The sequence below is a fragment of the Chiloscyllium plagiosum genome, chromosome 20, assembly GCF_004010195.1.
Source record: "Chiloscyllium plagiosum isolate BGI_BamShark_2017 chromosome 20, ASM401019v2, whole genome shotgun sequence".
NCBI lineage: Eukaryota > Metazoa > Chordata > Chondrichthyes > Orectolobiformes > Hemiscylliidae > Chiloscyllium > Chiloscyllium plagiosum.
In genome coordinates, this window is record NC_057729.1 from 31,988,633 (window position 1) to 32,003,538 (window position 14,906).

Genomic DNA, 14,906 nt, shown 5'->3' on the forward strand with positions numbered 1-14,906 from the left:
GTGGTGAACAGTAAACCCTTACCTTTCTTTTACAAAGTACAAGAACACTGTCATTTGTTCTTGACAGTTTCAGCACTCAAGGATTAAAACACTTATCTTTAATAACCACAATCTTTTTGGTGAGTTGAAGTGAACCAAAAGAGAACTATTCCTTTTATCAGTCTCCTGGCAGTGACAGAACGAATTGAATTGGCTGAAGACTGTCTCGATGCTGGAAATCTCAAGAGGATGACAAAATGGATCATCTCATCTACTCAGTACCTTCAGCTGAATACAGTTGCAAATGCTTTAGTTAAATGTTTTGCATTGATATGCTGAGTTCCCTGTTCATTGAGGGATGAAATATTTATGAGTCTCCTTCATCTTTTAGCTACTTAACTGTCCACCAACAATCATGATTGGCTGTAGCAGGACTGTAGAGCTTTGATCAGATCCCTCAATTGTGGGATTATTTAGCCATGTCTATCGCATGGTGCTTCTACTGTTTTGACATGCAAGTAGTCCTCTTTGTAGCCTCACCAGCCTGACAATTCATTCTTAAATATGTTTCGTGCCTGGCATACCCTCCTGTACTCTCTGATGCCCTCTTTCATTTTTTTAATGACCGCCACGAGAGGTACACTGTAGAGAACCTTTACGCATCTTATGAAAACTTCACCCAGACCAAACCGGTCTAGAGTATAGAAAAGGTACGGCCACTCAACTCGGTCAAGTGCCTTCTCTGCATCTAAAGAAATCACCAATCCCTGTATTGACTGCTGTTGGCGTGCTTGAATTACGTTAAGCAGCCTCCTAACATTATTGGAGAATCTGCGACCCTTTATGAAGCCCGTCTGATCCTCTTTAATAATAGAGGGTAACACAGTCTTCAGCCTCAACACAAGAGCCTTAGAGAGGATCTTAAAATCCACATTTAAGAGTGAGATGGGCTTGTATGAAGCACAGTCTTCCGGATCCTTCCCTTTTTTAAGGATAAGTGAAATATTGGCCTTTCTCAGAGATGGTGGGAGACAATCATGACTATATGAATCATTAAACATATTCAGCATCAGGCCTGACAGTATACTTATAAATTCCTTATAGAATTCACTGGGAAGTCCATCAGGACCGGGTGCCTTTCCACTTTGAAGCTGCCTTACAGCTTCCTGCACTTCTTGCTCTGATAATGGGGCATTGAGAAAGGATTGTTGTTCGGGAGTCACACCCGGGAGCTTCAGATCTCTAAAAAAGGATTTCATTTTGGCCTGCCCCTCATCACAATTCTCAGACTGATATAACTTAGAGTAGACTCTCTGGAACGCCACATTAATCTTTTTAGAATCACATGTTAGGTTCCCAGACCCTTCCCTAATCGCTGTAATGGTTTGTGGGGCACTTCTCTTTCTGGCAAGGTATGCTAAGTATTTGCCTGGCTTGTTACCATGCTCGTATAATCTTTGCTTTGCAAAAGCTAGCTCCTTCTTTGCCGTCTGCGTGAGCACGGAACTTAGTGCAGACCGCAGTGCCGTAATCCTCTGTAGTTTGACCAACGAGGGTCTGTCAAAATAGGCCTTCTCGGCTGCCTTCAACCGTGCTTCAAGGAGACGTTGCTGCTCACCCTTCTGCCGCTTCCTACTGGTGGAATATGAAATAACTAACCCCCAGCATAAGCTTTGGCAGTTTCCCAGAGAACAGATGAGCTATCAACCGAGCCTATGTTGATATCTAGGAATGCCAGAAATTCTCCAGAGAAATACTCCACAAACTTACTGTCCATGAGAATAAAAGGGTCCATTCGCCAGTACCTTGAATCCACTGTAACATCCTTAATCTTAACCATGAGGTACACTGGAGCATGATCAAAGATGGCAATGTTACCAATCATACAGGATGCCACCAGATCCAGGGTTACCACAGGGGTCAGAAAAAAAATCAATCCTCGTGTGACGTCTATGTGGATTGGAGAAAAACGTGAAATCCCTACCTGTAGGGTGCAGACACCTCCAGACGTCCACCAACCCTAATTCCCCACACAGACCCAATAACTGTTTAGTTTGTGCAGAGGGTATTGAGGGACCTTTAGGCAACCTGTCTATTGTGGGGTCCATGAGGCAGTTAAAATCTCCCCCGATAATGATGTGCTGAGACTTGAGACTTATCAATTTAGAAAACGCATCTACCAAGAATTTAATAGGATGAGCTGGGGGAAAATAAACATTTAAAACACCATATTCTTCCCCATTTATCAAGGCTTTAAGAATTACAAATCTCCCGTATGTGTCTTTAACACATTCCAACAATTTAAATGAGAGATTAATTGGTGAGTGACTTCCCTTGATATTCCAGGTACACCATTTAATCAAATCATTAGCCATAATCTTCTGCAATTACATTTAAATTCCAGAGAGGAACCCGAACCACAAATTGCTGAGCCTTAGTGTCGCATGGTCCACCAAATATAAAAACCACATAAACCAAAACTGCTACATTTAACAAACATACAAAATTATTAAAAATAAAAAAACAACAAAAACCAGAAAACAAACCAACATATAAAGCGCCAATAGCGCTGAGTACGGGAACTCACCCTCTGCCCGGAGGGGGCAACTACGCGTCCCGACTGCCCATAAATAGGCATCTAGCCATTTCAACCACCTTCACTTCTCCCAGCTAGAGCTGCATCGCAAGCACAGGCTAAAAAGAATAAACACCCATAGAATATCAATATGAATAAAAACACATTATTTTATAAAAATAGGGGGAATAAATACCCTTCCTTTGGTATATCCTAACTTAGAAATGTAAACTGTACATCTTAACCACTGCCACACATAGTCTGAACCAAATTATTATCAATAGAGGAAAAAAACGGGAAAAACAAAGCTCCAACCAGATTTCCTCCATTTCTTTTACAGAATGATAAACACATACCCAAGCAACAATATTTATACACATTATAATTGTTTAACTTAGGTTAGTTTGTCCACAAAGTCTCTTGCCTTCTCCGATGTGTCAAAGAGATGGATGGATCCATCTAAGGTGATCCGAAGCACTGCCGGATACCTCAGGGAGTACTGAATCCCAAGCTCCTTCAGTCTTCTCTTGACACCATCATATGATTTTCATTTCTGGATCTCCGCTGCTGAAAAGTCCTGAAAAAACATGATCTTAGACCCCTCGTAAATTAGGACCTTTGGATCCTTCCCTTGGAGTCTGGAAGCCTCCATGACTCTCTCCTTATCCCAGTAACTGCACCAGGAAAGGACAAGGGCTTGGACCCAGACCCGGCCTCCGTGCTGCAACCTGGTGAGCCCTCTCTATCTTCAATCCTCTCATGCCAGCCTCAAAGTCAAGGAATTTCGGAAGCCAATCTTCAACAAATTCTGCAGGTCGCTCACCTTCCTTATCGTCAGGCAGACCGATGATCCGAATGTTTTTTCTCCTGCCCCTGTTTTCAAGATCATCCACTTGATCACGCAAATTACGAACCTACTTCTTCAGGGCTTGGATCTCATTCTTGAATGAACTGTCATCAGCTTCCACCATTGTGACCCTGTGCTCCACCTCATCCGTCCTGTTCTCCAGGACTCCCAGCTGTTGCTCATGCTTCTGCAGCATGAGAGAGACTGGAGCCAGCTTCTCTTCAATCTGTTTCCCCAACATCTCGCGAGATCTCGAGAGCTGGTTCACCAGGTCCTGGAGAGTAATCGGCTCCGACGCTGCTGCAGGCTGAGCTGCAGATCCGGCCTCGGATGCTCCTCCTCCCTTTTCAGGCATTTCTGGACAGCTGAAAATACAGGTAAGTCAATTTTTAAATGTTTCTTGGAGCTCCACAATCTTTCCAATGCCCCAAGAAATCCTGATGACCTGGGTTGGGCAGGTTAAAGGACCATCCTGCTCCTGCTGCAATGCGAAGCTCTGCAGTGTGATTTTCTCAGATCGCCACCATCTTAGATCCCCCTCCCTCTTTCATTTTAAGGTAAAGATTAGTAGTTCCATGAATCTGAAGGCTCCCAGCTGTACTGCACCAAGTCACTCAAGTCTCCTTTTTGGTGTGTTTGTCATTGCTGCGTCATTGCTGTGTTGAGGTCATTAATGTTCACTACTGCAACACACATGCCACATGTTGTGTTAATGTGACTCATTTTCCCAGATCTCAGGTCAATGAAGGAGCATTGAATACACTGCAGCTGAAGACCTGTATCACTTCCAACAGTACCTACTTAGTCTGTGCCGCTGACCTCCTCTAGCTACTGTGTGGAAACAATGCGTGTCTGCACACCTTCCCTGCCTCTTGCTCGATCTCCACAGTGAAGCTTAATTCATTATTCCTTATTAAGTCTCTATTCTTTTTCTAACTTTCTCTCCTCAGCACAGTTGTTGTCCATGAAGCTAATATCATGAATGGTGGGTACCCTTTGAAACTTCCGCTAAACTCCCAATTCCGATTCCACCAGATATGCTTCATATTTAGCAAATGCAGAGGTAGATGATAAATGGTTTCCTCTTGTTAAATTTGGCCAATAGGCCTTGTCACACACAGTAGGGGCTGTGACCCAAAAGCATTTCCAACTTTTCAGTAAGTACTAAAGCATTAGATTTCTGCCCTATGTCTCTGTCAAGTCTTATTTTCCTCTTTTCTGTGAGGTGTGATTTGGTGCCATGTTGACAGCCCATTGTGGAGTATTACATGAGTCACAACATTAGATCCAAACTCAAAAGTAAAAAATATTAATAATACAGATAGTGATGTTCCCATCCATCTGTCGTCCTTGTGCTTTCTAAATAGTAGAAGTTGCAGATTTGGAAGATGCTGTTGAAGGAATCTTAGTGAGTTGCAAATCATATCAACTCACTGGACAGAAAAGATCTTGCCAGCTACTTCCTATTTTTGTGACTTATTTTAAATCTGTGTTAAATGTATTCGTTATTTGCGATTCCACTCATATATTTAGTTAATTCTAGTTAACTCATGTATAACCTAATTATACATCAATCTTCATGGACTGAGATTTAACAGAAAGCAAGGGTATGAAATATTTTACAAAGTAGCAATCTTGGATCAAAGAATTTAATAGCAGTTAATTTGTCCTTATTAAGGTTACTTTTCAAGATTAGTCAGTAGAACAGGCCATTTATACCAACTGTAGGATGTGGAATCGCGCCCACAATTCTTAACAAAAACAGAAATTGCTGGAAAAGCTCAGGAGGTCTGACATCATCTGTGGAGAGAAGTCAGAGCTAATGTTTTGGATCCAGTGACCCTGCCTGATAATTCTTAACAGAGGCAAACTGAATTTGTAGTTGTGTTTTTCTAAGGAATCAGGCAGAATAACTTAAAGGAAAATTATATCATCTGAATTTTAGATGCAACCAATATGTAAAAACAACTTTTGCATTTGTTTTGTAGGTGCAACAAGTAAATGGTAAGTTGACCTTCCTTACACAGGGTTTGAATAAAAAAGCATGGAAGTCAAGTAGTGATGTAGAGGGCCTTAAGGAGATCACACCTGGAGTACTGACTGCAGTTTTGGTGTCCTTACAGAAGAAAATATATACTTGCCATAGAAGAAGTGCAGCAAAAGTTCACTCGGCTGATTTCTGGGATAGCAAGCTTGCCTTAAGAGGAAAGATTGCTTTGACTGGGCATGTAAACACCGGAGTTTAGAAGAATGAGAGGGAATCTCATTGAAAAGTATAAAATTCTGATCTGGATGGACAGACTGGATGAAGAGATGATACTTCCTCTGGTTGGAAGGTATCATAGAAGGGGTCACAGTTTCAGGAGAGGTGGTAAGCCATTTTACAGTGATGAGGAGAAATGTCTTCACTCAGAGGGTGGGAGGTAAACCTGTTAAATTTTCTACTACAGAAGGCTGTTTAACAGAAGTTACTGAATATATTTAGGGAAGAAATAGATTTCCAGAAGCAAAAGGTGTCTAAGAGTATGGAGAGAGAACAGGAGTATGACATTGAGATAGTGATCAGCCGTGATCACACTGAATGGCAGAGTGAGCTCAATAGCCTATTCTGCTCCTATTTTCTATGTGTCTATGTCTCTGTGAGCAATCACTGATATTTAAATTGAAACAGGAAGTGCTGAAAATAAAATTGAACAATTCTTGTTAAAGAATGCACAGGGACCGCAGGCAAATATCTGCTTTCTATGCCATCAAGTCTATTATGTATGTTTAAAGAAATCTCTATGTTATCTTTGAAATCTGTTTTGCTTAGCTCAAGAAGGATTCACTTTAAAGTGCTTCATAACAAATACATTAAAGTTTGATTTTAAGAATTCAATAATGTGTTTTTAAATGTTATGAAATGTTAGCAAAAGTCTTTGAATAGTAAAGATGAGAAACTGAGTACTGGAGAAAACCTAAAGCTCCACGAGTAATAATTAGAATAATGTCTTCAGCATAACCACATGGCATCAGAGCATTTAAAAGCACCATTTATTCTTCAGAGTAAGTCAAATTTGCCATCTGTCCAATCAGAAAGTGAACTCTGTTCAGAATAAATGTGTCAACCTCTTTTTTTTTACAATGTTTTTAAACTTTATTGCATTTCAGATGCTGGTTTTTCAGATGCTGGCAAGTTGGAATTGCCAGATGCAAATTCACCAATATAAATGTCAATCTGGTGCCCACTTTCACACCAGCCTGCAGACTGTTAAAAAGCAAATGACTTAGCGCAACAAAGAGTCTGAAACAAAAACAGAAATTGCTCAAGAAGCTCAGCAGGTCCGGTATCATCTGTGGAGTAGAATCAACATTTTGTCTCGAGGAAAGAGTCTATTATCCATGGTTGGTCTTGTTCAACTGGGTATCTCCACACATAAGCCTCGCTGAAACTCATCAACAACAGCTGAAATCACAGAATAGTTTTAATCATTACCAAGTTATCAAAGATATCAGCTGTTCTTTTATTCACAACTAAAGCCACACTTCCAAAATGCTTCATGTACATGAATGTAAGATGATAAGCATTGAATGTTAAAGTAGCCCATCATTCTGGTATTTTTACCACAAACATTTCAGAAAGGTAAGATTTTAGAGCTGTCCAATGGTTATTATATCAAAATATGGCTAATACCAAAGATGTGCAAATTGATCCTGATCTACCTTTCCACATTGAAGATGCAGATCTGACTTCTTGACAGGTTACTAGGTGGTATTCTTTAGGATATTACAAGTTGAAAATGTAAATCAATGCTTAAAATGTCGATACTAACTTGGAAAGCAGCAGTATTAAGGAATGTGAATAAAGATCAAGTGATTTGTGAGAAGAACGGAATTAACATGGGTAACTCAGTAGACTAAAGCTCTGCTTTCATGTCTATGGATACAGAATCATTTATTTCTACACATTGTCAGTGCAAATTCCCCATAAGGCAAACCTTGCAACAACCAAATGTAAACCGACTAATGTTATGGTCTGGTTGATTTAAGAAGGGTTACACCCAAAATGTTGAATTCTCCACCTACTGATGTTGCCTGGCTTGCTGTGTTGTTCTAGCCCCCTACGTGTCTATCTTGAATAAAGCATCTGCAATTTATTTTTGTCTCTGATCAATATAAAGCAGGCATATTTATCTAAACAATCAAAAAGAAAATACTGGTTAGTTATTCCAAGTGTCATGAGGCCCTTCTGTAAACCTTTAGCAGGCAATTTTAAGTGATGGTTTAGGAATGAAAATACTAGTGGAACCATAAATACCCATAAATTCAACACAAGTTTAAAATAAGTTGCAAAAATACTAGGGGGCTGGCAAGATCTTTTCCATTCAGTGAGATGATATGATTTGCAGCTCACTAAGGTTCCTTTGACAGAGATGACACCAAAATTGGAGGTGTCGTGGTCAGCAAAGAAGGTTACCTCAGAGTACAATGGGATCTTGATCCGTTGCGCTAATGGGCTGAGGAGAGGCAGATGAAGCTTAACTTAGATAAATGTGAGGTGCTGCATTTTGAAAAGGCAAATCAGAGCAAGACTTACACACAAAAGTGTTGCTGAAAAATAAGGACCTTGGATTGCAGATTCATAGTTCTTTTAAAGTGGATTGGCAGGTAGAAGATGACACCAAAATTGGAGGTGTCGTGGTCAGCAAAGAAGGTTACCTCAGAGTACAATGGGATCTTGATCCGTTGCGCTAATGGGCTGAGGAGAGGCAGATGAAGCTTAATTTAGATAAATGTGAGGTGCTGCATTTTGAAAAGGCAAATCAGAGCAAGACTTACACACAAACGTCCTGGGGAGTGTTGCTGAAAAATAAGGACCTTGGATTGCAGATTCATAGTTCTTTGAAAGTGGATTGGCAGGTAGATAGGATCGTGAAGAAGGTATGCTTTCCTTTATTGGACAGACCATTGAGTATAGGTGTCAGAAGGTCATGTTGTGACTGTATAGGACATTGGTTAGGTCACATTTGGGATATTGTGTACAATTCTGGTCACCCTCCTATCAGAAGGATGTTGTGAAACTTGAAAGGGTTCAGAAAAGATTTATAAGGATGTTGTCAGAGTTGAGCTACAGGAAGAGGCTGAATAGGCTGAGGCTGCTTTCCCTGGAGCATCTGAGGCTGAGAGGTGACCATATAGAGGCTTATAAAATCATGAGGGGCATGGATATGGTAAACAGACAAGGTCTTTCTCTGGAGTTGGGGAGTCCAGAACTAGAGGGCATAGGTTTAGGGTAAGAGGGGAAAAATTTAAAAGAGACCTAAGGGGCAACATTTTCACGTAGAGGGTGGTGCTTGTATGGAATGAGCTGACAAAGGAAGTGGTGGAGGCTGGTGCAATCACAACATTTAAAAGGTAGCTGGATGGGTATATGAATAGGAGGATTTTGAGGGATATGGGCCTAGAGCTGGCGATTAGGTTAGGATATCTGGTCGGTATGGATGAGTTGGACCAAAGGGTCCGTTTCCGTGCTGTACATCTCTTTGATTCTGTGACTCTATGACAGCAACTTCCAAATCTGCAACTTCTCCTATCTAGAAGTTAATTATTATTAATTTATTCTCTCTCTCTCTATCTAGAAGCATGAAGATCATAGATGGATGGGAACACCACCATCTGCAAGTTTCCTTTCAAGATACAAACCTTCCTGACTTAGAACTATATTGTAATTCTTTCAGTTATTGAATCAAAAACCTGAAATTTCCTCCCAATTGTGTGAGTACCTACAGATTGGACTGCAATAGTTTTAAAAGGTTGGCTCACCATTGCTTTTTCAAGGGATGGGCAATGAAATGCAGGCTTAGTCAGTGACAGCCACAGCAGGTGAACAAATAAATGCTGATCCTGTCAGCGAAACTCATACCCCGTGACAGAATTCTGAAAACTCTGGATGACACTGCCAGAAAGCATAATGTCAATAAAGTCAACAATAATATATATATTTGAAAAAATATTTTTGCAGGGCTATAGGAAAAAATGGGACTAATTTGAAAGCTTTTTTTCAAAGAGGTCGTCTGAAATGCTGAGCCAAATAGAATTTTGATCTGGGAAAGAGGCTAAAGGGAGGCTAACATTGCTCACCCTTCCCACAGAGTCTGCACCAAACCCTCAGCATGGGTGGTTTGGAGAAGGCTGGGAAGATAACATTACCAAAATTCTCAAAACCAAACATAATCTGCCTCCAACATGCCTCTAGAGTTCAACAAAAATACATTTTGGGTGCATGCAAGTCTTCTGTTTATCAGGGCAGAGTTTTAGAGTACAATGGGTGAGTGGGGGAGGGGATGAAGGTGATAGGTCAGGGAGGAGAGGGTGGAGTGGATAGGTGGAAAAGGAGATAGGCAGGTAGGACAAGTCCGGAAAAGTCATGGGGGCAGTGCTGAGCTGGAAGTTTGGAACTAGGGTGAGGTGGAGGAAGGAGAAATGAGGAAACTGTAGGTCACTCAAAACGATATGCTAACAAAGCTTATTTGACGAGATTTTACCAGGGATTTAAAAAGAAATTTGCCAGCAGTTCAGGAAACTAATCAGTGAAACTGAGGAAAGAGTGAGTGGTACTCCTTGAGATGCTTAAAATTCAGATTCACCAATATGAAAAGATGCTTTTACAGTTGCTTTTGCAGTTCCCCTCTGGTAAACATTTTGCTGAGAATGTGTGTTGACACACATGTAGTTTGGAAGCTTTCAAACAGACAAGATTAGGAAGGAAGGGTGCATTGGGTGACTTTCATTTAAATTATGAATTTTGAAAGGAATATAATCACCATTAGCAGTTAGGTTGTTGTGATAGTCCCTTAAGGAGCCCAAACAAAGTGAGGTGCTGGAAGACTGGAGGTCGGCTAACGTGGTGCCACTGTTTAAGAAGGGTGGTAAGGACAAGCCAGGGAACTATAGACCCTGAGAGCATTGCCTGAACTTCTATAGAAGTGACCATCCAGTTCAAGACAAACATGTTGCAGAGATTGAGGCACCTGTCCATTAGGTTTAGAATAGGCCTTCTCGATTTCCATAGCTATACTGGATTATGGCATAGCATGTGTCAGTTCCTTCCAAAGTGAGACTGAATAGAAAGGGTTTGGAGGGATATGGGCCGGGTGCTGGCAGGTGGGACTAGATTGTGTTGGGATATCTGGTCGGCATGGACGAGTTGGACCGGAGGGTCTATTTCCGTGTTGTACATTTCTACGATTCTATGACTCTATAACAGCAGAAAAGACCACAACAGAAGGACTGAAGTAGCAACAGGCACAACCAATGTCACAGGTTAGTACATGCAGTGAGTTGGCTTTTTGGCGTATTGAAGAGCGGTGCCCTGACAGGCTAATCATGACTTGGAGAAGCCAGTGTTGGACTGGGGTGGACAAAGTTAAAAATCACACACCAGGTTATAGTCCAACAGGTTTATTTGGTGGTACTAGCTTTTGAAGTGCTGCTTCTTCATCAGGACCACCTGATGAAGGCTAAGATTGACATAGCAGGTGGTAGCATATAGCTACATCTTCCTAGAAGAAAAATTCCTCACTACTGGACCTGGTGATCACATATTACCAGCGGCTGTCAAAAACCCAAATGATCTCAATTTCTTAGCTTGTGCTTCTTTCCAGGACGTCAGCTGATACATAGAGAGGTCTCACTTGGCTGCAGGTAAATGCAGAAGGTAAGTCACAGTCCAGTACTTTCCAGGCTATTAACTTATGTCAACTTTTCCTATGCTGACAGTAACCAAAACGATTAGTAGTTGGTTTGCAGTCACAAGTGGCTTCTCACAAGTATGGAGTGTAATCAACTGCACACGTTACAAATGGAAGACCACAGTGCAAGTTAGAATTAAAGTACTTAAAAGTATTCAGTAGACCATGGAAGGCTGAAAAACATATTCACTTCATTGGATCAAAGCAAAAATTAAAATTGAGGAATAATTTATTTAGAAGTCAGTTTGAAGACAGCTCAGAGCAGGCTTCATTGGCATGGGGGTGAGTGGAACCAAGGGAAGGCTCTCTGGTTTCAAATTATTTGTGTGTTTGCTGGGAGAGACTTTTAGTTACACTTTGGACTTCGTGTAGTTTGCAGTTCACCAAGAGAAATTTTCCAAAATAAATGACAGGCAGTCTTGCATTAGATAGACCAGCACTGTAAGCAGACTAAAACTCTTAACTTTGTCAGAGACTATATGGAATGCAGTTGAGGCTGAATCTCAATTTGAATTTTCTGATGAATAGAGGTTGAAAGAGTCTACTTTGAAGCGAGTGGGAGAATCTCTAGTGGTTTCACAGTATCTTACTGAAAAACAACCAGCAGAGTAGGTGGGAGAGATTGGAAATGTAGCCAGGAAAAGGGACTATGACTTCCACAGTCAAGAGAAAATAAATGTCAATTTACCTTTGAGAATAACTTTTGACTGAAGAGAATTCTCCAATTCACTGCAACATACTTATGAGTGGTCACGATACAAGCAAAGAAGATTAATTTGTCTTACAAGGGATTTCTTGGGGAAAGTAAGAATTGAACCTCAAAGCAAAACATGTTTTGTTAAAAACCACTTTAAGTTAACGGTGACTGTTTTGTATAATTATCTTATAGAGAAAAAAGTTTGTTTTAAAAATAAGTGAAATGTTGTGATACAGTTCTATTGGTCAAAACAAATTATTTAAATTTACTTTTAAATGTTAACAGTCCCTAATGTAACTGTTTGGAGTTGAAGCAGCATGTTGAGTATTTGAGTAGGTGATTGATGGTGATAGCAGGAGGCTGTTTTGACTATTTCCATGTTCCTTGTCATCTCTTTCTTGTGCAAGGACCGCACCACTGCAACTACTCATCTCGGTGCAGCTTGTTACAGAGCAGTGACACTTTTTAAGAAATATTTGTTAATGCGATGTGGGTATCACTGGTTGGGACAAGATTTATTGCCTGTCCCTCGATCAGAAGACAGTTAAGCATCAACCATATTGTTGTGGGTCCGGATTCACATGTAGGTCAGACCAGGAAAGGATGACAGATTCCTTTCTCTAAAGGACATTAGCGAACCAGATGAGTTTTTACAACAATTGAAAATAGTTACATGCTCATCGTTAGACAAGTTTTTTTAGTCCAGATTTTTATTCAATGCAAATTTCACCATCTGCCATGGTGAGATTTAAACCTATATCCCCCAAATATTAACCTAAAGTTCTGAATTGTTAGTCTCATGGCATTACACTACACCACCACCTCACCAAGGATAAAACATCTGACACACTCTTTAAATCTGGTGATACCTGCTGTAAAGGTGTGGTCATGGTCTGCAGAAACTCATCTGAGAGCATTGCCTGAACTTCTATGGAAGTGACCACCCAGTTCAAGACAAACATGTTGCAGAGATTGAGGCACCTGTCCATTAGGTTTAGAATAGGCCTTCTCGATTTCCATAGCTATACTGGATTATGGCATAGCATGTGTCAGTTCCTTCCAAAGTTACAGCTGTCCTTTCATCATCTTCCTGTACAATGATGGCCTTTGAGCTTTAACATCTGCACTAGCTGAGCAAAGCTTGAAGAGGAGCCCGTTACCACTATGTGGCTCTCTACAGCTGTCTCTCTCACCAGGGTCTGTGAACTTACTTTTAATTTGTGAACCATTTGGTGAATCCTGACTTCCTGTTTAACTGGACCCACATATGCTGGAGCTTACTTGTAATCCTCTAAGCTGCTCTGAGGAATTGTCATCAGGCATGTTCAAAGGTCGTTGTTTCATGGCTGTAGTTTCTGAAAGACAGAAGAAACAGATCTGCATTAGTCCTGACAAAGGACTAATGCAGATGCAATTTTGCCACAGGCTTCTCATAGGCCTGTCATTTAAGAAATAAAGTCAACATGTGTCAGAGATATTTTTAATTCTGTCACCAGGCAAGTACTTGTTCCCAGTCTCTCCATCTCTGATTACCAGACATGCAGAGGTACCACTTATCTCCATGGCTTCCTCCTCTGCATCTGTCAGCTGCACAGTTTGTGACTACCCACCTCCAGTTCCACTGCTCTCTTAGGCTTTGTGCTTCCTTTGACCGTGAATGAATGAAAAAGGGCTATTCACCTTGTGGATGCAAGGTATTTGCTAAGAGATAGATGCATCACACCACATAAGCATCTGATGAGTGGTGAGATGGATAGATAAATGGGGAGGACAAGGAGTTATATAAAAAGTGAATCCCGCATGGTCTTGAAAGGTTTGAGACGTGATGTGATGGAGTAGCTCAACAGAGTTTGGCAGTGATAGTGGAGTTGGTCATCATAGATTGTAGGCTATATGTGTATCAGCAACTGTACGTTGCTTTCTTGTCCTGCTTATAGTATTAAACTGCTTCCTCCACTGTATCCAAGAATGGGATGCAACTAACCCACTTCTTTGACCTTCTCAGCACTACTGACCATGCATTTTTAATGGGAGCAATGGAGTTGTTCAGTGTGGAAAGAGGCCCTTTGGCCCATCATGTCTGCACTGTAATTAAGCATCCATCTACTCTAGTCCCATCTTCTAGCACTTGGTCCATAGTCTAGTATACTATGGCATTTCAAGCATTGATCTAATTACTTCTTAATTGTCGTGCTGGTTCCCACCTCTACCAGCCTTGCAGACAATGAGTTCCTGATACCTTCTGGGTGAAAACATTCTTCATTAAATCCCTTCCAATTCTCCAACCCATTGCCTTAAACCTATGCCCCCAATTATTGACCTCTCCATTAAGGAGAAAGGTTCCTTCCTGTCTACTGTTATGCACCCTAATAATTTTGCAGACCTCAATCAGGTCCTCCCCTCAGCCTTCCCTACTCAAAAGAAAACAACCCCTAGACACTCTTCATAGCAAAAGCTCCAGCCTGAACAACATTGTAGTGAACTTCTCCTGCACCTACTCCAATGGAATCATATCCTTCCCGATGTGTGGTGAGCAGAACTGCACACAGAACTCCAGCAGTAGTCTAGCTTATGTCTTTTAGAGTTCAACCATAACCTTCATACTCTTGTATTCAATGCTGTGATTAATAAAAGCAAATATCCCATTTGTCTTCTTAAAAACCCGCCCTGTTGCCTTCAAGGATTTGTAGACATGCTCACCAAAGTCTCTCTCATTCTCGGTATTTTGTACTGTTCATTTTATACTTCTTTGCCATATTAGTCCTCTTGAAATGCATCACTCCTGCATCGCTTTACAGGATTAAATTCCAGTTGTTATCGTTCTGCCCATCTGACCAACCTGCCTACATTGTCCTGTAATCTAAAGTTTTCCTTCTTGCTATTTTAATACATGATCAATTTTCATGTAATCTACAAACTGAGAGATCAAACCTCTTACATTCAAGCCTAGATCATTAATGTTCACTACAAACAATAAGAGTCCCAGAACCAAACACTGCAAGACTCACTGGACACAGACTTCCAGTGGCAACAGCAAACTTAGCCCATCACCCTCTGCATCCTGCCACTAAGCAAGTT